At 42.8% G+C, this 20,977-nt stretch overlaps 1 long non-coding RNA gene across 1 annotated transcript; it reads right to left on the bottom strand.

Annotated features, from left to right (window-relative positions):
• Positions 1 to 4,299: 4,299 nt before the first annotated feature.
• Positions 4,300 to 8,158, bottom strand: LOC141051335 (uncharacterized). The gene is made up of 3 exons (XR_012220630.1): positions 7,940 to 8,158; positions 5,737 to 5,827; positions 4,300 to 4,365 (listed from the first exon to the last, which is right to left on the bottom strand). It is a non-coding gene; the product is annotated as an uncharacterized lncRNA (long non-coding RNA).
• Positions 8,159 to 20,977: the final 12,819 nt, after the last annotated feature.

Here is a 20,977-nt window from a genome sequence, read left to right as displayed (position 1 = left end):
AGGCAATTCTAAAAATCTATGAGAGGTTGTGGAATCCCTGGTTACAATACGGTATACAGTAGTTAACTGATGGGAATGTGCTATATTTTACAATGCTGGTGTTGTAGATAAACCATTAATATCCGAACATGGGAACATTTCTGTTTTGTATGGTTTGATTGAAAATATGGGTAAAGAGGATGACTAATGGTAAATTACGGTGTAAGAGGAATCTTATGGAGAAAAGAGTTATATATGCTGTCTACATGGGGGGGGATGAGAGGGGGAATAGGGTTGTTCAATTTGTAAATCTACTGTTTGTGGAAGATTTACTGTATATTCTGTATTTTGAATTCTGATTAATAAAAATCTATTTGATAAAAAAAAAAAAAAAAAAAAAAGAGACAGGTCTATAGTTAGCGGCAAAGTTTTGGTCAAGGGATGGTTTTTTAAGTAGTGGATGTATGATGGCATGCTTAAATGAGGAGGGAAAGATACCAGAAGAGAGAGAGAGGTTAAATATTTTAGTTAGGTGAGGGGTGACAGCAGGGGAAAGGGACTGGAGGAGATGTGACGGAAATGGGTCACTGGTGCAAGTGGTTGGGCGAGAAGATGCAAGGAGCCTGCTTACTTCTTCTTCTGTGACTGGTTCAAAGTCAGAGAGTGACCTAGATGCAGTGGGGGAGGGAGGATATTGCATGGTATGAGGTGATTGGGAGATAATTTCCTGTCGAATCTGGTCAATTTTTTCTTTGAAGTAATTGGCCAGATCGTCAGCTCGGAGCTCTGTGGTTGGGGCCTGTACTCTTGGGTTGAGTAGAGAATGAAAAGTGACAAAGAGACATTTCGGGTTATTGGACAGTGAGGTGATGAGGGTGTTGAAATAGGCTTGTTTGGAGAGGTGAAGGGCAGTGTTGTATGTTCTAAGCATAAACTTAAAATGGATGAAATCTTGGTGTAGATTGGATTTTCTCCACAGACGTTCGGCGCACCTGGAGCACCGCTGCTGGAAACGTTTTTGCAGGGTGTGCCAGGGTTGTCGCCGTCTGCGTTGTGGTGTTCTATTTATAGGGGGTGCAAATTCATCCATGGCACTTTGAAGTGTGTCATTGTAATGCTTCAGTGCAGAATCAGGACATGAGAGGGAGGAGATAGGGGCCAATGAAGACTGCAAGTTCTTTATAAGTTTCTGGGTGATAATGGCCTGTATGTTTCTATAAGTATGGACAGTGCGGGTGACCTGAGCAGCCTGGGAGTTCTTGATAGAGAATGAAAGAAGACTGTGGTTAGAGAGCAGGAGAGGGGAGTTTGCGAAATCATCCACTGCACAAAGCAGAGAGAAGACCAAGTCGAGGGAGTTTCCGTCTTCATGCGTTGGAGAATTAGTAAGCTGCGAAAGGCCAAACGAGGAGGTTAGAGATAAAAGGTGAGTAGCAGATGGTGAGAGGGGAAGAGCAATGGGGATGTTGAAATCTCCCATGATGAGGGTAGGGATGTCACAGGAGAGAAAATATGGAAGCCAAGTGGCAAAATGATCCAGGAACTGAAGGGAGTGGCCGGGAGGACGATGCACCACCGCCACTCGCATGGAGAAGGGGGTGTAGAGTCTGACGGCATGGACCTCAAAAGAAGGGAAGACTAGTGAGGGTGTTGAGGGATAACCTGAAAGGTACATTTTGGTGACAGGAGCAGACCAACGCCTCCACCTGCTCTATTGTCTGATCTTGGGGTATGAGAGAAGTGTAGTCCCCCGTATGAAAGAGCAGCAGCAGCGGTAGTGTCTGACTGCTGGATCCAGGTTTCAGTAAGAGCCAGGAGGTTAAGAGAATTAGAAAGGAAAAAGTCATAAATGAAGGAGAGTTTGTTACACACTGAGCAAGAATTCCAAAGTGCACAATTAAGAGAGACAGATGGCATGTAGGGAATATTAATAAGATTAGAGGGGTTTCTGAGTGTAGCAGTTAGGGGGGTTTAACTTTCTATAACATGGGGGACCTGGGTTGGGAGCAATGTCTCCTGCGACTAGGAGAAGGAGGATAGAAAGAGCGAGCAGATGGTTAAGTGATTTGTGAGAGCGTCTCTTATGTTGAATGGTAGGACTGACTGGATCTGTGCAAATTAACAATGTGAAAAGAGCGTGAGTGTTATACATAGGAGAGGAAAGGAGTGAGGGGCCAATATGGATGGAGTGTAGAGAGTTAATGCCAGGGCGGTGGATGTGTGTGAATGCAGCGGCCAGGATATAAATTACACAAATGCATATGGTATATATTTGTTGTACTCCAAATGTATAGGGAGTAGATGTATATAAATGTCTTACCTGTCTCCTGCCCTGTCTAAGTGCCATGTTATAACTGCCAGTAATTTGATAAACTGTACTTTGATAAAGTGTGCATAAATGCCCCCTGCATAAATGCTCCCCCTAGCTATGTCTGAATATATAGGAGGTTAAAGCTAAGATTTTTTTTCTTTTTTTTTTGCTCTCTCTCTCCTTCTTAATCAAACTAAATTGAGACAGCAGGACCCAATAAAATGTTGTGGTCAGATAATTAATAAGTGACTAGCTTTTCTCCCAGCTTTTTTCAGCGCGAGTCTATCACAAATATTTATAATCCTTTTGATTTCCTTGTGGTTGGTATCTAGACTCACAGCAGTTAGAAATCCTTTTACACAGGCGCCACTTTATCTCTCTCCTTCATATTTTTGTTTTTAAAAATTTTTCCCTGAACTTGTAGCTGGATATTTCCTTCTTTTGAATTCCCTCCTACCTATAGTATGATTTTGCACATTGCTTCCTATATACAGTATGAGGCCACATATAGCCTCCTATATATAGTATGAGCACCCACATAGCCTCCTATATACAGTATGAGCCTGCACATCGCTTCCTATGTACAGTATGAGCACCCACATAGCATCCTATATACAGTATGAGGCCCCACATAGCCTCCTATATACAGTAGGAGCACCCACAGCCTCCTACAGTATATACAGTATGAGTACCCACATAGCCTCCTATATACAGTATGAGTACCCACATAGCCTCCTGTATACAGTATGAGCCTGCACATCGCTTCCTATATACAGTATGAGGCCGCATATAGCCTCCTATATACAGTATGAGCACCCACATATAGCCTTCTATATACAGTAGGAGCACCCACAGCCTCCTATATACAGTATAAGCCTGCACATCGCTTCCTATATAAAGTATGAGGCCACATATAGCCTTCTGAATACACTGTTTGCCACCATATTGCCTCCTATATACAGTGTGAGTCCCCATATAGCCTGTCATATACAGTATGAGCCCCTATATAGCCTCCTATATCTAACTGCACTCACTTCGGTATCATTCATTTTCTATGAGACTGCTCTGTTCTCATGTTGTGCATTTATACATTTCGTAGGGCTTAATGGAATTATTGTGCTTGTTACACATCAACTCTGAAGATGCGCTCATTTATTAGACTTTGGTTGGAGCAACTTTAAAATATAATAATGATAATGGTCCTGTCTAGTGACAAGTTTATTTTACAAGCTTCTGGAGAAAGGCATAATGCCAGTCATTCAAGGGTTAATTCTTTGGAACACTAAGAGGGACTTTCCAGCCAATGAAACAACAGTATAAAACACCTGTAGTAACTATGGCAACTGCGCTGATGTCATAAACACTTGCATCTATGATACAGGAGAAGATTCCAGAACCACAAGTCATTCCGCCGTAGGAGGAGCCGTACTTGATGTGTCTGGAGACCTGGAGCTTCATCACTCCACAATGGGAGGAAGGGGACACCGCCTAGCCAGCCAGATCAGCCATACCGCCTAGCCAGCCAGATCAGCCATACCGCCTAGCCAGCCAGATCAATGGGGTGACAGATGTTGCAGCCAGATCTCCCTCACGTCCAGTACTCGCCGCCTTCACCTTTATGTGTACGGCCTGGAGAGGTCGCATTAGGCTTCTCCATAACAAATATGACACAATGTACAAATTCTGGTACAATTTGCTGTTACATGTTGGCATTAACCTTCTAAGCCCAAGGGAAGGGCAGTCCTACAGCCATGGTTCCCTAGAGGTTTCCTCCACAGGGGGTTTTTCCTCTCCTGAGTGCTGAAGGATGATTCTTCGTGAGTCGGGGGTTGTGCCATTTTCAGTGTCTTTTTCATAGTAATTGGCTGATTCTAAATTTCAGACACTGAATGAAATTAATAATTATAATAATTATGAGATTTGGAATAAAATTTGGTCCATTTAACATCCAATAAAAGTGTTTTGTGTGTTTCTTTCACAATCTTGGGTTGGTGGGATTTTGTTGGGGATCAGGACCCAGCATCTATGATCAAGCCGTGAAGCCAGATATGGAGTCGGAGCAATTTAATCCTGCGCTGGAAGACAGAACGGAGCAGAGATGACCAAGTGTTACTGCACAATGAGCACAACTTCACACTCTTCCTTGCATTCAGATACACGAGGGGATTCAGGGCCAAACTGGGACTAAAAAGCAGCCCTTGTACACAAAATTCACCAGCCCACACACAATATCTGTCCATATTATGACCTAAATAAGCCTCCTATAGTATATGGCCTCCACACTGTCCTGTAGTCCATCTGTTCAGAGATGGGAGCTGGGAAAACACAGAACAACCACTGAAACCATATCATCAGAACAGAAAGCAGGTTACATTCACAATATGCCAAAAACAGCCCTATGCCTTAAATAGGGGGATTGTAAAATGGAGCACAATGGACACTCCCAACATGGAATTATCTACTAAAGACATGGAGTCAACAATCCACCAAGAAAATAGAACAATATTTTGTATCATTAAATTGTAGCATCAAGAAGGCATACCCGTCTATATACACATATCTCAGTACTCCAGATATTCACCTCATTGGGGATACAGTTGTGGCATGCCTTTATATGACTGGGGATCGTCTGTAACGTGCTCACACCATCCACATCATGTGCGGTGAGTTCTTACACGTAGTTCCCAGGATGTGAGGCCAATATAAATCAGCTTACAAGTACATATGGCAGAATACACAACATGAGTTAGATTTACTTGTCACTTTAAGATTAACACATTAGTTTTTGCCGGTATTAGATTAGGTCATGCACAATACCACTAACCAATGTATTCTGTCTATGCTTAGCCTAGAAACGTATTAGCGTGTAGCCATTACTAATTTGCCCATACCTAAGATGGAGTCTGGTCAGCACGCCTGAGATGTGATGCGCCTCAGAGAATTGCCGATGGCACCTTTTCATTGATACCTGACAATCAGTGACGTCACAGGGGATTGTCGCATGTCCCGCCGTGTCACCTAGGTCGCCAGAAGTGATGTAATCTCCGCAGAGGCGTAGCTAGGGGTTCAGCTCAGGGGGGCAAAACATCTGAGTGGGCTCCTAACAGGAGAACATATCATTGGTGCAACCTGCGCAACCGCACATGGGTGCAAGAAGTATGGGGGCCCATATCTACCTCCAAAGAAGGTGCTCTTGGGCTGCAAAGGGCCCATATATTGTTCTTGCACAGGGGCCCTTTCTGTCTGTGTCTCCTTGTGGCCTCTAACTAGGTAATCATGCTATGGCGGTATAGGGGAACCTCAGGAGATGACCACACTGTTATTGAAAATAAATCTCTATACAAAGACCAGCACTGATATTACCGCCATATGGTGACACATAGTGGTAGATACCAGTCCTACAGAACACATAAGAGATTACAGTACAGTTATAGATGGTGACTTACAGATGATGTTCTTTCAGGTGGAGCTATTCACTTTTTCCATCTATTCCATGTGGCCCAGACAGACATGTCTACTTCTCCAGCCAGGACTCATCTGCAGAGAATACAACAATGACACATCTGACTTCTCACATTTCCAGCACCATTCACATGTAGAATCATAATCCTTGTGTCCAATCCCCTGCTCAATGCTGGATTCACTAAACCATCTCAGACAGATGTCTGTCCAGCCTCTGTTTATAGACCTCCATTGAAGGAGAACTCACCACCTCTCGTGGCAGCCTGTTCCACTCATTGATCTTCCTAACTGTCAAAAAGTTTTTTCTAATATCTAATCTGTATCTTCTCCCTTTCAGTTTCATCCCATTGCTTCTTGTGTTTCCATGTGCAAATGTATTTCCAACCTGCACAAACTCCTCATCCTGCTGATACCCCAATACTGAGCCGCTGCTGCCATATGATTCCCAAAAACAGAGCTCCACTTACCGCCCCATATAGTAATGGCTAACATGAAAGGTAGACTCATCAATCCTTGACTGATGCACTAGCAGGATGCAGCAGACCTCCATTGAAAAAGGCTTCGGGCAGCACAGGTGCAACCCACTGATGAAGACAGCCAGTATCCAAAGAAAAAAGAGGAGCTGGCTGCGTAGTGGGAAAAATGCCCACAGATAAGGCTTGCATAGGACATCAGTCACACAGTGCGGTGCAAAGTGTCTGAACAGCCTATTGATTGACGTGTCTGGAGATGCGGCAAAAAACGCTCGTTTTCTGGGAAGGAGTCCTGTTTTTATGCAAAAATTTTCTGCATACGTGTGCACATAGCCTTATAGTGGAGCTTCGGAAGTAAAACACAGGCGGCTCCTGCACATCTACTGTGCGCCCCCATAACTGGGATGTATAATTATGGTGGTTTACATTAATGGGGTTCTTTGGTTAAAACAAGTTATCACCAATCCATGGGCTCCACAGGATAGGTGATCGCTTAGGTCCGACCATTAGATACTGCACTGATTGGAAGAATGAGGAAGTTTTATCGTTGATAGAACACTTATCCCCATTTTAAAATGGAGCGGCAGGTGGGATATCTGACCGCAGCTCCATTCTCTTTGGGGCTTCTATAAAAGAAAAAAAGTGTAGTCACTGAGGGAAAGAATGGATCAGTGGTCAAGTCAGACATGCCACTCCAGTCTAATGGAGATAAAAAGTTCCACATTTTGCTGAATAGGTCCCAGCAGTCAGACCCCCACCAATCAATACATTATCACTTATCCTGTGGAGAGGTGATTATTACTTTTTTCCTCAGGAAACCCCTGTAAGTGCATCTCTGCAGCTGTGTACAAAGTATTTAATCTCTAATAGAAATAAAGAATCTTCTCCTAATTAATAGAACAAATGACCGCCATATACAAAATAATCCCCTATACCAAGACCAATATTACCACATACAGGGGAGAAATCACACCTTGACCAGACCACATATTGACCTAACAATACTACTTACAAGGAAAAATACTGTCACACCATCACCAGACCACATATTACCACCACATAGTGATCGAATAATATGACTTATTACCAGCATATAGGAACCAAATAATACCACATACAAGGAGAAATACTGCAACACCGTGACCTGACCACAAATTACCACCACATACTGACCGAATACACAATACTGATTAGGAATACCAACCACAATACTAACAACACTGTTATTACCACCAGTCACATTGTACACAGGAGCTCTGTATATAGTGTAAATGCACAGGTAATACAGTGATCGCCAGTGACATTATACACAGGAACTCTGTATATAGTATCAGTGAACAGGTAATACAAAGATCACCAGTGACATTATACACAGGAGCTCTGTATATAGTGTCAGTGTACAGGTAATACAGGGATCACTAGTGACATTATACACAGGAGCTCTGTATACAGTGTCAGTGAACAGGTAATACAATGATCACCAGTGACATTATACACAGGATACTCAGGTAGTTTAAGCACATTAGATGTCCGAAACGTGTCCAGGTGCTTTGCAGATCAGTTCAAAGTAATCCCTTAGGGGTATACTTTCTATGGACATAGCAGCCTTTTCTTGAAAAAATTTTTTTTTGGGATCTTTGCAATAAAGCTACATCATTTTTATTCCTTGAGATGGACTTCTACTTTTTCGTGTACATGTAATACACTGACTCACCAGTGACATCTGTAGTTAAAGTCCTTCATCCTCGCTTTTCTTCTTCAACCAGCACAGACCGCCACTTCTTCCAGCCAGGACTCGTCTCTGCAAAAAATAACACAGTCATCAATAGCTGATCGTTTCCAGAGCACGTTCCCCACTTTTCCCCTGACTTCTACACTACGTCAGATGAAGAAGAAAAGCGATATAGTACCGCCCTGCTCAGTAACAGGAACTCCCTTTTGTTCCCTACATGGAAAACAGGATACTAAAAAGTAAATTATATTACAAAAGTAAATTATATTACAGTAGTAATAATGTCCCTAATTGGACCCTAAAGAAATTATGTTCCCCACTTGTCACCATAAACTAATATATCATGTTCCTCATTCTGGCCCTCAAACAGTAATTAAGTCCCTCATCCTGGCCCCCTTTATTTAATATTCTCACCCAGCCTGGCCCCCTTTATTTTATAATATGCCCCAGCCTAGCCCCCTTTATTTTATAATATGCCCCAGCCTGGCCCCCTTTATTTTATAATATACCCCAGCCTGGCCCCCTTTATTTTATAATATACCCCAGCCTGGCCCCCTTTATTTTATAATATGCTCCAGCCTGGCCCCCTTTATTTTATAATATGCCACAGCCTGGCCCCCTTTATTTTATAATATGCCCCAGCCTGGCCCCCCATGTCCCTTGTCCTGCCTGGCCCCAGATATCCATCCAGCTTCCTCAGCTATACATTCTGGCCCTCATATGTCCCATGTCCTAGTCCCTTTTAATGCCCCCTTCCCCCATAAATCCATCTTGGCCCCCCCAGGAAAGATCTTTGAACAAATTATTAAACAACATGTAAGTCAATACCTGGATAAGAATGAAGTGATCAAACAGAGTCAGCATGGGTTTGTAACTAATAAGTCATGTCAGACTAACTTAATTTCCTTCTATGACGGTATCACTGATTGGGTGGATCAAGGAAATGCTGTAGATATAGTATATCTTGACTTCAGCAAAGCATTTGACAAAGTCTCTCACACAATCCTTATTGAAAAAATGACTAAGTATGGAATGGACAAGGCAACTGTTAGGTGGATTCATAGCTGGCTTAGTGATCGGACCCAAAGAGTGGTCGTAAATGGCTGCACATCCAGTTGGAAGAATGTCTCAAGTGGGGTACCACAGGGCTCTGTCCTGGGCCCTGTATTGTTCAACATCTTTATCAACGATTTAGATGAAGGAATTGAGGGTAAACTGATTAAATTTGCTGATGACACAAAGCTAGGAGGGATAGCTAATACTAGAGAAGAGAGAGAGAGGATTCAAAAAGATTTAAATAAACTGGAGAAGTGGGCAGTAACTAACAGAATGGTTTTTAACAGGGAGAAATGCAAAGTACTACATCTGGGCAATAAAAATGAAAAAAGCATATATAGAATGGGAGGAATAGGGCTAAGTGACAGCACATGTGAAAAAGACTTGGGTATACTAATAGATCACAGACTGAATATGAGTCAACAGTGTGATGCAGCAGCAAAAAAGGCAAATGCAGTTCTAGGATGTATTAACAGAAGCATACAGTCTAGATCACGTGAAGTCATTATTTCCCTCTACTCCTCTTTGGTCAGACCTCATCTGGAATATTGTGTCCAGTTTTGGGCACCACATTTTAAAAAAGACATCAACAAACTGGAGCAAGTTCAGAAAAGAGCGACCAGAATGGTGACCGGTCTGCAAACCCTGTCTTATGAGGAAAGGTTGCAGGATTTGGGAATGTTTAGTTTGCAAAAGAGAAGACTGAGAGGAGACTTAATTGCTGTCTACAAATATCTAAAGGGCTGTCACATTGTAGAAGGATCAACTTTATTCTCATTTGCACAAGGAAAGACTAGAAGCAATGGGATGAAACTGAATGGGAGGAGACACAGATTAGATATTAGAAAAAACTTTTTGACAGTTAGAGTGATCAATGAGTGGAACAGGCTGCCACGAGAAGTGGTGAGTTCTCCTTCAATGGAAGTCTTCAAACAGAGGCTGGACAGACATCTGACTTGGATGATTTAGCGAATCCTGCTTTGAGCAGGGGGTTGGACCAGATGGCCCAGGAGGTCCCTTCCAACTCTACGATTCTATATATATGCATCCTGGCTCCCCATATACCCATCCTGGCACCTTCCTCCTGTATATACATCCATTCTGGGCCCTTTCCCCATATATATATATATATATATCCATCCTGGCCCCTTCCCCCTGTATATATATCCATCCTGGCCCCTTCCCACTGTATATATATACGTCCGGGGCCCCTTCCCCCTATATATATATATATATATATATATATATATATATATATATATATATATATATCCTGGCCCCTTTCCCCATATATATATATGTGAACTGCATTGTATTTTTACATGGTATGCATTGCTGAAATCCACCCTTCTTTCCCGTGCTCCTGAATGCCCCATGTGAACTCCATTGTATTTTTAAATGGCATGCATTGCTGAATTCCACCCCTCTCTCCCATGCTCCTGAATGCCCCATGTGACCTGCATTGTATTTTTATATGGTATGCATTGCTTACCCATCTTCTTGTATCCTTAATTGTACTCCATTCTTGTTATCTCTGCCACACATCTAAGTAGTCTGTATAACCCCTTAAATAATAATAATAATAATAATAATAATAATGCTACATTTTATTTCTATAGCGCCGACATATTCCGCAGCACTTTACATTTCAGAGGGGATTTGTACAGACAATAGACATTACAGCATAACAATAATCACATAGATTATAACAAATACCAAGAGGAATGAGGGCCCTGCTCTCAAGCTTACAGTCTATGAGGAAAGAGGTAGACACGAAAGATGGGTGGTAACAGTTGCCCTGATTGTATGGACCAGCCATAATGTTAAGTGTGTAACAGTACAAACACAGAGGGCTAAAGGATGCATAAAGCATGTGGGAACATGATGCCGGGAATCTGGTTATGGTAAAACTTTTGGCTGTGCCACACAGGGATAGATTAGGTTAATGTGTTGAGGCCAGTCTGAATAAATGCGTTTTCAGGGCACGCTTAAAATTGTGGGGATTGGGGACTAATCGTATTAACCTGGGAAGTGCATTCCAAAGAATTGGCGCAGCACGTGTAAAGTCTTGGAGACGGGAGTGGGAGGTTCTGACTATTGAGGATGCTAACCTCAGGTCATAAGCAGAACGGAGTGCGCGGTTAGGGTGGTATACTGAAACAAGGGAGGAGATGTAGGGTGGTGCTGAGCCATGGAGGGCTTTGTGGGTGAGGGTAATAAGTTTATACTGAATTCTGGAGTGGATGGGTAGCCAGTGTAATGACTGGCACAAGGTAGAAGCATCGGTGTAACGATTAATGAGGAATATGATCCTGGCTGCAGCATTCAAGACAGATTGGAGAGGGGAGAGTTTGGTAAGAGGGAGACCAATTAGAAGAGAGCTACAATAGTCGAGACGAGAATGAATACGAGAAACAGTAGGAGTTTTTGCAGAGTCAAAAGTAAGAAAAGGTCGAATTCTAGAAATGTTTTTGAGGTGCAGATGACAAGAGCGACACAGTGATTGAATGTGGGGGGCAAAGGAAAGCTCGGAATCAAGTATGACCCCAAGACAGAGGGCCTGTTGCTGGGGAGTAATAGTGGAACCACACACAGAAATGGCAATGTCGGGTATAGGTACATTAGTAGAGGGAGGAAACACCAGGAGTTCAGTCTTTGACAGGTTCAGTTTCAGATATAGTGAGGACATGATTTTAGACACAGCGTTTAGACAATCGCCAGTATTTTCTAGAAAGGCTGGCGTGATTTCAGGAGAAGAAGCGTATAATTGGGTGTCATCAGCATAGAGATGGTACTGGAAACCAAATCTACTGATTGTTTGACCAATAGGGGCAGTGTACAAGGAGAAGAGGAGGGGGCCTAGAACCAATCCTTGAGGAACCCCAACAGTAAGGGGAAGGTGAGAGGAGGAGGAACCGGCAAAAGATACAGTAAAGGAGCTGTCAGAGAGATAGGAGGAGAACCAGGAGAGAACGGTGTCCTTGAGGCCAATGGAACGGAGCATAGTGAGGAGGAGCTGATGATCCACAGTGTCGAATGCTGCAGAGAGATCCAAGAGAATTAGCATGGAGTAATGACCATTTGATTTACAGTAGCTGTTAGTAGATCATTAGAGACTTTAGTGAGGGCAGTTTCAGTAGAGTGTAGAGAGCAGAAACCGGATTGGAGAGGGTCGAAAAGAGAGTTATCAAAGAGATAGCGGATAAGACGGGAGTGGACCAGGCGTTCCAGGAGTTTAGAGATGAAGAGAAGATAAGAGACAGGTCTATAGTTAGCGGCACAGTTTTGGTCGAGGGATGGTTTTTTAAGTAGTGGATGTATGATGGGATGCTTAAGTGAGGAGGGAAAGATACCAGAAGAGAGAGAGAGGCTAAATATTTTAGTTAGGTGAGGGGTGACAGCAGGGGTAAGGGACTGGAGGAGATGTGACGGAAATGGGTCACTGGTGCAAGTGGTAGAGCGAGAAGATGCAAGGAGCCTGCTTGCTTCTTCTTCTTCGGTGACTGGTTCAAAATCAGAGAGTGAGCTAGATGCAGTGAGGGAGGGAGGACAGTGCATGGTATGAGGTGATTGGGAGATAATTTCCTGTCGAATCTGGTCAATTTTTTCTTTGAAGTAATTGGCCAGATCATCAGCTCGGAGCTCCGTGGTTGGGGCCTGTACTCTTGGGTTGAGTAGAGAATGAAAAGTGACAAAGAGACGTTTCGGGTTATTGGACAGTGAGGTAATGAGGGTGTTGAAAGAGGCTTGTTTGGAGAGGTGAAGGGCAGTGTTGTATGTTCTAAGCATCAACTTAAAACGGATGAAATCTTCATGTAGATTGGATTTTCTCCACAGACATTAGGCGCACCTGGAGCACCGCTGCAGGAAACGTGTTTGCAGGGTGTGCCAGTGTTGTCGTCGTCTGCGTTGTGGTATTCTATTTATAGGGGATGCAAATTCATCCAGGGCACTTTGAAGTGTTTCATTGTAATGCTTCAATGCAGAATCAGGACATGAGAGGGAGGAGATGGGGGCCAATGAAGACTGCAAGTTCTTCATATGTTTCTGGGTGTTAATGGCATATATGTTTCTATAAGTATGGACAGTGGGGGTGACCTGAGCAGCCTGGCAGTTCTTGATAGAGAATGAAAGAAGACTGTGGTAAGAGAGCGGGAGAGGGGAGTTTGCGAAATCATCCACTGCACAAAGCCGAGAGAAGACCAAGTCGAGGGAGTTTCCGTCTTCATGCGTTGGAGAATTAGTAAGCTGCGAAAGGCCAAACGAGGAGGTTAGCGATAAAAGGTGAGTAGCAGATGGTGAGAGGGGAAGAGCAATGGGGATGTTGAAATCTCCCATGATGAGGGTAGGGATGTCACAGGAGAGAAAATGTGGAAGCCAAGTGGCAAAATGATCCAGGAACTGATGGGAGGGGCCGGGAGGACGATACACCACCGCCACTCGAATGGAGAAGGGGGTGTAGAGTCTGACAGCATGGACCTCAAAAGAAGGGAAGGTGAGGGTGTTGAGGGATAACCTGAAAGGTACATTTTGGTGATAGGAGCAGACCAACGCCTCCACCTGCTCTATTGTCTGATCTTGGGGTATGAGAGAAGTGTAGTCCCCCGTATGAAAAAGCAGCAGCAGCGGTAGTGTCTGACTGCTGGATCCAGAGCCAGGAGGTTAAGAGAATTAGAAAGGAAAAAGTCATGAATGAAGGAGAGTTTGTTACACACTGAGCGAGAATTCCAAAGTGCACAATTAAGAGAGACAGATGGCATGCAGGGAATATTAATAAGATTAGAGGGGTTTCTGAGTGTAGCAGTTGGGGGGTTTGACTTTCTATAACATGGGGGAACTGGGTTGGGAGCAATGTCTCCTGCGACTAGGAGAAGGAGGATAAAGAGTGAGCAGATGGTTAAGTGATTTATGAGAGCGTCTCTTATGTTGAATGGTAGGACTGACTGGATCTGTGCAATTTAACAATGTGAAAAGAGTGTGAGTGTTATACATAGGAGAGGAAAGGAGTGAGGGGCCAATATGGATGGAGTGTAGAGAGTTAATGCCAGGGAGGTGGATGTGTGTGAATGCAGCGGCAAGGATATAAATTACACAAATGCATATGGTATATATTTGTTGTACTCCAAATGTACAGGGAGTAGATGTATATAAATGTCTTACCTGTCTCCTGCCCTGTCTAAGTGCCATGTTATAACTGCCAGTACTTTGATAAACTGTACTTTGATAAAGTGTGCATAAATGCCCCCTGCATAAATGCTCCCCCTAGCTATGTCTGAATATAAAGGAGGATAAGGCTAATATTTTTTTTTTGCTCTCGCTTTTCTTGTTAACCCCTTAAGCCCCAAGGGTGGTTTGCACGTTAATGACCAGGCCAATTTTTACAATTCTGACCACTGTCCCTTTATGAGGTAATAACTCTGAAACGCTTCCATGGATACCGGTGATTCTGACATTGTTTTCTCGTGACATATTGTACTTCATGTTAGTGGTAAAATTTCATTCAAATAACTTGCGTTTATTTGTGAAAAAAACGGAAATTTGGCTAAAATTTTGAAAATTTCGCAATTTTCCAACTTTGAATTTTTATGCCCTTAAATCACAGAGATATAGCACACAAAAAACTGAATAAGTAACATTTCCCACATGTTTACTTTACATCAGCACAATTTTGAAACCAAAATTTTTTTTTGTTAGGAAGTTATAAGGGTTAAAAATTGACCAGCGATTTCTCATTTTTGCAACACCATTTTATTTTTACGGACCACATCACATTTGAAGCCACTTTGAGGGATCTATATGATAGAAAATACCCAAAAGTGACACCATTCTAAAAACTGCACCCCATAAGGTGCTCAAAACCACATTCAAGAAGTCTATTAACCCTTTAGGTGCGTCACAGGAATTTTTTGAATATTTAAAAAAAAAAATGAACATTTAACTTTTTTTTCACTAAAAAAATATTCAGGTTCAATTTTTTTTAATTTACCAAGGGTAACAGGAGAAATTGGACTGCAAAAGTTATTGTGCAATTTGTCCTGAGTACGCCGATACCTGATATGTGGGGGGGAACCACTGTTTCGGCACATGGCAGACCTCAGCAGGGAAAGAGCGCCATTTGACTTTTTCAATGCAAAATTGGCTGGAATTCAGATCGGACACAATGTCGTGTTTGGAGAGCCCCTGATGTACCTAAACAGTGGAAACCCCCCCAAGTGACCCCATTTTGGAAACTAGACCCCCCAAGGAACTTATCTAGATATGTGGTGAGAACTCTGAACCCACAAGGGCTTCACAGAAGTTTATAACGTACAGCGGTACAATTAAAAAAATCATATTTTTTCCACAAAAATGATCTTTTCACCCCCAATTTTTATTTTTCCAAGGGTAATAGGTCCCTAAAAGTTATTGTGCAATTTGTCCTGAGTACACTGATACCCCATATGTGGGTGTAAATGACTATTTGGGCGCATGGCAGAGCTCGAAAGGGAAGCAGCGCCATTTGACGTTTTTGGCTGGAATTGAGATTGGACACCATGTTGCGTTTGGAAAGCCCCTGATGTACCAAAACAGTAGAAACCCCCCACAAATGACACCATTTTGGAAACTAGACCCCCCCAAGGAACTTATCTAGATGTGTGGTGAGCACTTTGAACCCCCCAGTGCTTCACAGAAGTTTATAAAGCCCGTGCGTGAAAATACAAAAATCGTATTTTTTCCACAAACATGATCTTTTAGTACCCATTTTTTTTATTTTCCCAAAGGTAACAGGATAAATTGGACCCCAAAAGTTGTTGTCCAATTTGTCCTGAGTACACCGACACCCCATATGTGGGAGAAAACTACTGTATGGGCACACGTCGGGGCTCGGAAGGGAAGTATTGACGTTTTGGAATGCAGACTTTGATGGAATGGTCTGCAGGTGTCATGTTGCCTTTGGAGAGCCCCTAATGTACCTAAACAGTGGAAACCCCCCACAAATGACCCCATTTTGGAAACTAGACCCCCTAAGGAACTTATCTAGATGTGTGGTGAGAACTTTGAACCCCCAAGGGCTTCACAGAAGTATATAATGCCCAGGCATGAAAATAAAAAAATCATTTTTTTCCACAAAAATATTTTTGCCCCCAATTTTTTATTTTCCTAAGGGTAACAGGAGAAATTGGACCCCAAAAGTTGTTTTGCAATTTGTCCTGAGTATGCTGATACCCTATATGTGGGGGTAAAACACTGTTTGAGCGCATGGCAGAGCTTGGAAGGGAAGGAGCACCATTTGACTTTTTCAACGCAGAATTGGCTGGAATTGAGATCAGACACCATGTTGCATTTGGAGAGCACCTGATGTGCCCAAACAGTGGAAACCCCCCAATTATGACTCCAACCCTAACCCCAACACACCACTAACCCTAATCTGAGCCCTAACCCTAGCCCTAACCCTAATGGGAAAATGGAAATAAACACTTTTTTTTAATTTTATTATTTTTCCCTAACTAAGGGGGTGATAACGGGGGGTTTGATTTACTATTCATGGCGGTTTTTATGTTTGGCGGCTGTCGCACGCTAAAAGACGCTTTTTATTGTAAAAATAGTTTTTGCATCACCACATATTGAGAGCTATAATTTTTCCGTATTTTGACCCACCGAGTCATGTGAGGTCTTATTCTTTGCGGGACGAGTTGACGTTTTTATCGGTACCATTTTTGGGCACGTGATATTTTTTGATCGCTTTTTATTCCGATTTTTGGGACGCAGAATGAACAAAAACCAGCGTTTCATGAATTTCTTTTGGGGGGGTGCGTTTACACCGTTCCGCGTGCGGTAAAATTGATAAAGTGGTTTTATTCCTCGTGTCAGTACGGTTACAGCGATACCTCATTTAGGTCGTTTTTTTATCTTTTGTCGTTTTTATTGCAATGAAAACAATTTTCTATAAAAAATAATTATTTTTGCATCGCTTTATTCTGCGAGCTATAACTTTTTTATTGTTTTGCGGATGATGCTGTATGGCGGCTCGTTTTTTTGCGGGACAAGATGACGTTTTCAGTGGTACCATGGATATTTATATGCGTCTTTTTGATCGCGCGTTATTGCACTTTTTGTTCGGTGGTATGATAATAAATCATTTTTTGCTTCGTTTTTTATTTGTATTTTTTTTAAGGGGTTCGCTAAAGGGGTTAACTAATGGGACAGTTTTATAGGGCGGGTCGCTACGGACGCAGCGATACCAAATAGGTGTACTTTTATTGTTTTTTTTTTTTTTCAAAAAATGAATTTATTGGGGAATATTTTTTATTTTTTTTTACTAATTTATTTAGCGATTTTTTTAAAATTATTTTTACACTTTTTTTTTTTTTTTTTTACTTTATTACATAGTCCCAGGTGGGACATCACTGTCCTGTGACAGATCGCTGATCTGTTACATCACAGATCACTGTGACAGATCAGAAATCTGTCACAGGCAGTTCTGCAGACTTCCTCATGCCTGCGCTTTGCAGGCAGTGAGGAAATCAGCTCCCTACAGGCCCCCCGTCGCCATCTTGGATACGGGGGCCTGTAGGGAAAGAGCACCCCGCAGCAGCGCTGCACATTGCGCTGCCGTGGGGGGCTCAGGGAAGCACGGAGGGAGCCCCCTCCCTGCCGAAGCTTCCCTTTAACTCCCGATACACTGCGATCGTGTTTGATCGCGGTGTACAAGGGGTTAACGTGTCGGGGGCGGTCCGTGACCGCCCCTGACACATTGTGCCGGGTTTCAGCTGTGATAATCAGCTGACACCCGGCCGCGATCAGCGGCGCTCACCACATGGGCGCCGCTGATCGCATTAGACGTACTATCCCGTCCTTGGGAATTAAGTCCCAGGGCACATGGACGGGATAGTATGTCTAATGGCAGAAAGGGGTTAATCAAACTAAATTGAGACAGCAGGACCCAATAAAATGTTGTGGTCAGATAATTAATAAGTGACTAGCTTTTCTCCCAGCTTTTTTCAGCGCGAGTCTATCACAAATATTTATAATCCTTTTGATTTCCTTGTGGTTGGTATCTAGACTCACAGCAGTTAGAAATCCTTTTACACAGGCGCCACTTTATCTCTCTCCTTCATTTTTTTGTTTTTAAAAATTTTTCCCTGAACCTGTAGCTGGATATTTCCTTCTTTTGAATTCCTTCCTACCTATAGTATGATTTTGCACATCGCTTCCTATATACAGTATGAGGCCACATATAGCCTCCTATATACAGTATGAGGCCACATATAGCCTCCTATATACAGTATGAGGCCACATATAGCCTCCTATATACAGTATGAGGCCACATATAGCCTCCTATATACAGTATGAGGCCACATATAGCCTCCTATATACAGTATGAGGCCACATATAGCCTCCTATATACAGTATGAGGCCACATATAGCCTCCTATATACAGTATGAGGCCACATATAGCCTCCTATATACAGTATGAGGCCACATATAGCCTCCTATATACAGTATGAGGCCACATATAGCCTCCTATATACAGTATGAGGCCACATATAGCCTCCTATATACAGTATGAGGCCACATATAGCCTCCTATATACAGTATGAGGCCACATATAGCCTCCTATATACAGTATGAGGCCACATATAGCCTCCTATATACAGTATGAGGCCACATATAGCCTCCTATATACAGTATGAGGCCACATATAGCCTCCTATATACAGTATGAGGCCACATATAGCCTCCTATATACAGTATGAGGCCACATATAGCCTCCTATATACAGTATGAGGCCACATATAGCCTCCTATATACAGTATGAGGCCACATATAGCCTCCTATATACAGTATGAGGCCACATATAGCCTCCTATATACAGTATGAGGCCACATATAGCCTCCTATATACAGTATGAGGCCACATATAGCCTCCTATATACAGTATGAGGCCACATATAGCCTCCTATATACAGTATGAGGCCACATATAGCCTCCTATATACAGTATGAGGCCACATATAGCCTCCTATATACAGTATGAGGCCACATATAGCCTCCTATATACAGTATGAGGCCACATATAGCCTCCTATATACAGTATGAGGCCACATATAGCCTCCTATATACAGTATGAGGCCACATATAGCCTCCTATATACAGTATGAGGCCACATATAGCCTCCTATATACAGTATGAGGCCACATATAGCCTCCTATATACAGTATGAGGCCACATATAGCCTCCTATATACAGTATGAGGCCACATATAGCCTCCTATATACAGTATGAGGCCACATATAGCCTCCTATATACAGTATGAGGCCACATATAGCCTCCTATATACAGTATGAGGCCACATATAGCCTCCTATATACAGTATGAGGCCACATATAGCCTCCTATATACAGTATGAGGCCACATATAGCCTCCTATATACAGTATGAGGCCACATATAGCCTCCTATATACAGTATGAGGCCACATATAGCCTCCTATATACAGTATGAGGCCACATATAGCCTCCTATATACAGTATGAGGCCACATATAGCCTCCTATATACAGTATGAGGCCACATATAGCCTCCTATATACAGTATGAGGCCACATATAGCCTCCTATATACAGTATGAGGCCACACATAGCCTCCTATATACAGTATGAGGCCCCACATAGCCTCCTATATACAGTATGAGGCCCCACATAGCCTCCTATATACAGTATGAGCACCCACATATAGCCTTCTATATACAGTATGAGACCGCATATAGCCTCCTATATACAGTATGAGCACCCACATAGCCTCCTACAGTATATACAGTATGAGCACCCACATAGCCTCCTATATACAGTATGAGCCTGCACATCGCTTCCTATATATAGTATGAGGCCACATATAGCCTTCTGAATACACTGTTTGCCACCATATTGCCTCCTATATACAGTGTGAGTCCCCATATAGCCTGTCATATACAGTATGAGCCCCTATATAGCCTCCTATATCTAACTGCATTCACTTTGGTATCATTCATTTTCTATGAGACTGCTCTGTTCTCATGTTGTGCATTTATACATTTTGTAGGGCTTAATGGAATTATTGTGCTTGTTACACATCAACTCTGAAGATGCGCTCATTTATTAGACTTTGGTTGGAGCAACTTTAAAATATAATAATGATAATGGTCCTGTCTAGTGACAAGTTTATTTTACAAGCTTCTGGAGAAAGGCATAATGCCAGTCATTCAAGGGTTAATTCTTTGGAACACTAAGAGGGACTTTCCAGCCAATGAAACAACAGTATAAAACACCTGTGATAACTATGGCAACTGCGCTGATGTCATAAACACATGCATCTATGATACAGGAGAAGATTCCAGAACCACAAGTCATTCCGCCGTAGGAGGAGCCGTACTTGATGTGTCTGGAGACCTGGAGCTTCATCACTCCACAATGGGAGGAAGGGGACACCGCCTAGCCAGCCAGATCAGCCATACCGCCTAGCCAGCCAGATCAGCCATACCGCCTAGCCAGCCAGATCAATGGGGTGACAGATGTTGCAGCCAGATCTCCCTCACGTCCAGTACTCGCCGCCTTCACCTTTATGTGTACGGCCTGGAGAGGTCGCATTAGGCTTCTCCATGACAAATATGACACAATGTACAAATTCTGGTACAATTTGCTGTTACATGTTGGCATTAACCTTCTAAGCCCAAGGGAAGGGCAGTCCTACAGCCATGGTTCCCTAGAGGTTTCCTCCACAGGGGGTTTTTCCTCTCCTGAGTGCTGAAGGATGATTCTTCGTGAGTCGGGGGTTGTGCCATTTTCAGTGTCTTTTTCATAGTAATTGGCTGATTCTAAATTTCAGACACTGAATGAAATAATAATTATGAGATTTGGAATAAAATTTGGTCCATTTAACATCCAATAAAAGTGTTTTGTGTGTTTCTTTCACAATCTTGGGTTGGTGGGATTTTGTTGGGGATCAGGACCCAG

Source organism: Dendrobates tinctorius, unplaced genomic scaffold (assembly GCF_039654945.1).
Source record: "Dendrobates tinctorius isolate UK_male_01 unplaced genomic scaffold, ASM3965494v1 ptg000156l, whole genome shotgun sequence".
In the NCBI taxonomy this organism is placed as follows: Eukaryota; Metazoa; Chordata; class Amphibia; order Anura; family Dendrobatidae; genus Dendrobates; species Dendrobates tinctorius.
Note: the sequence above shows the minus strand (reverse complement) of the source record. Positions and strands in the feature narration are given on the sequence as shown.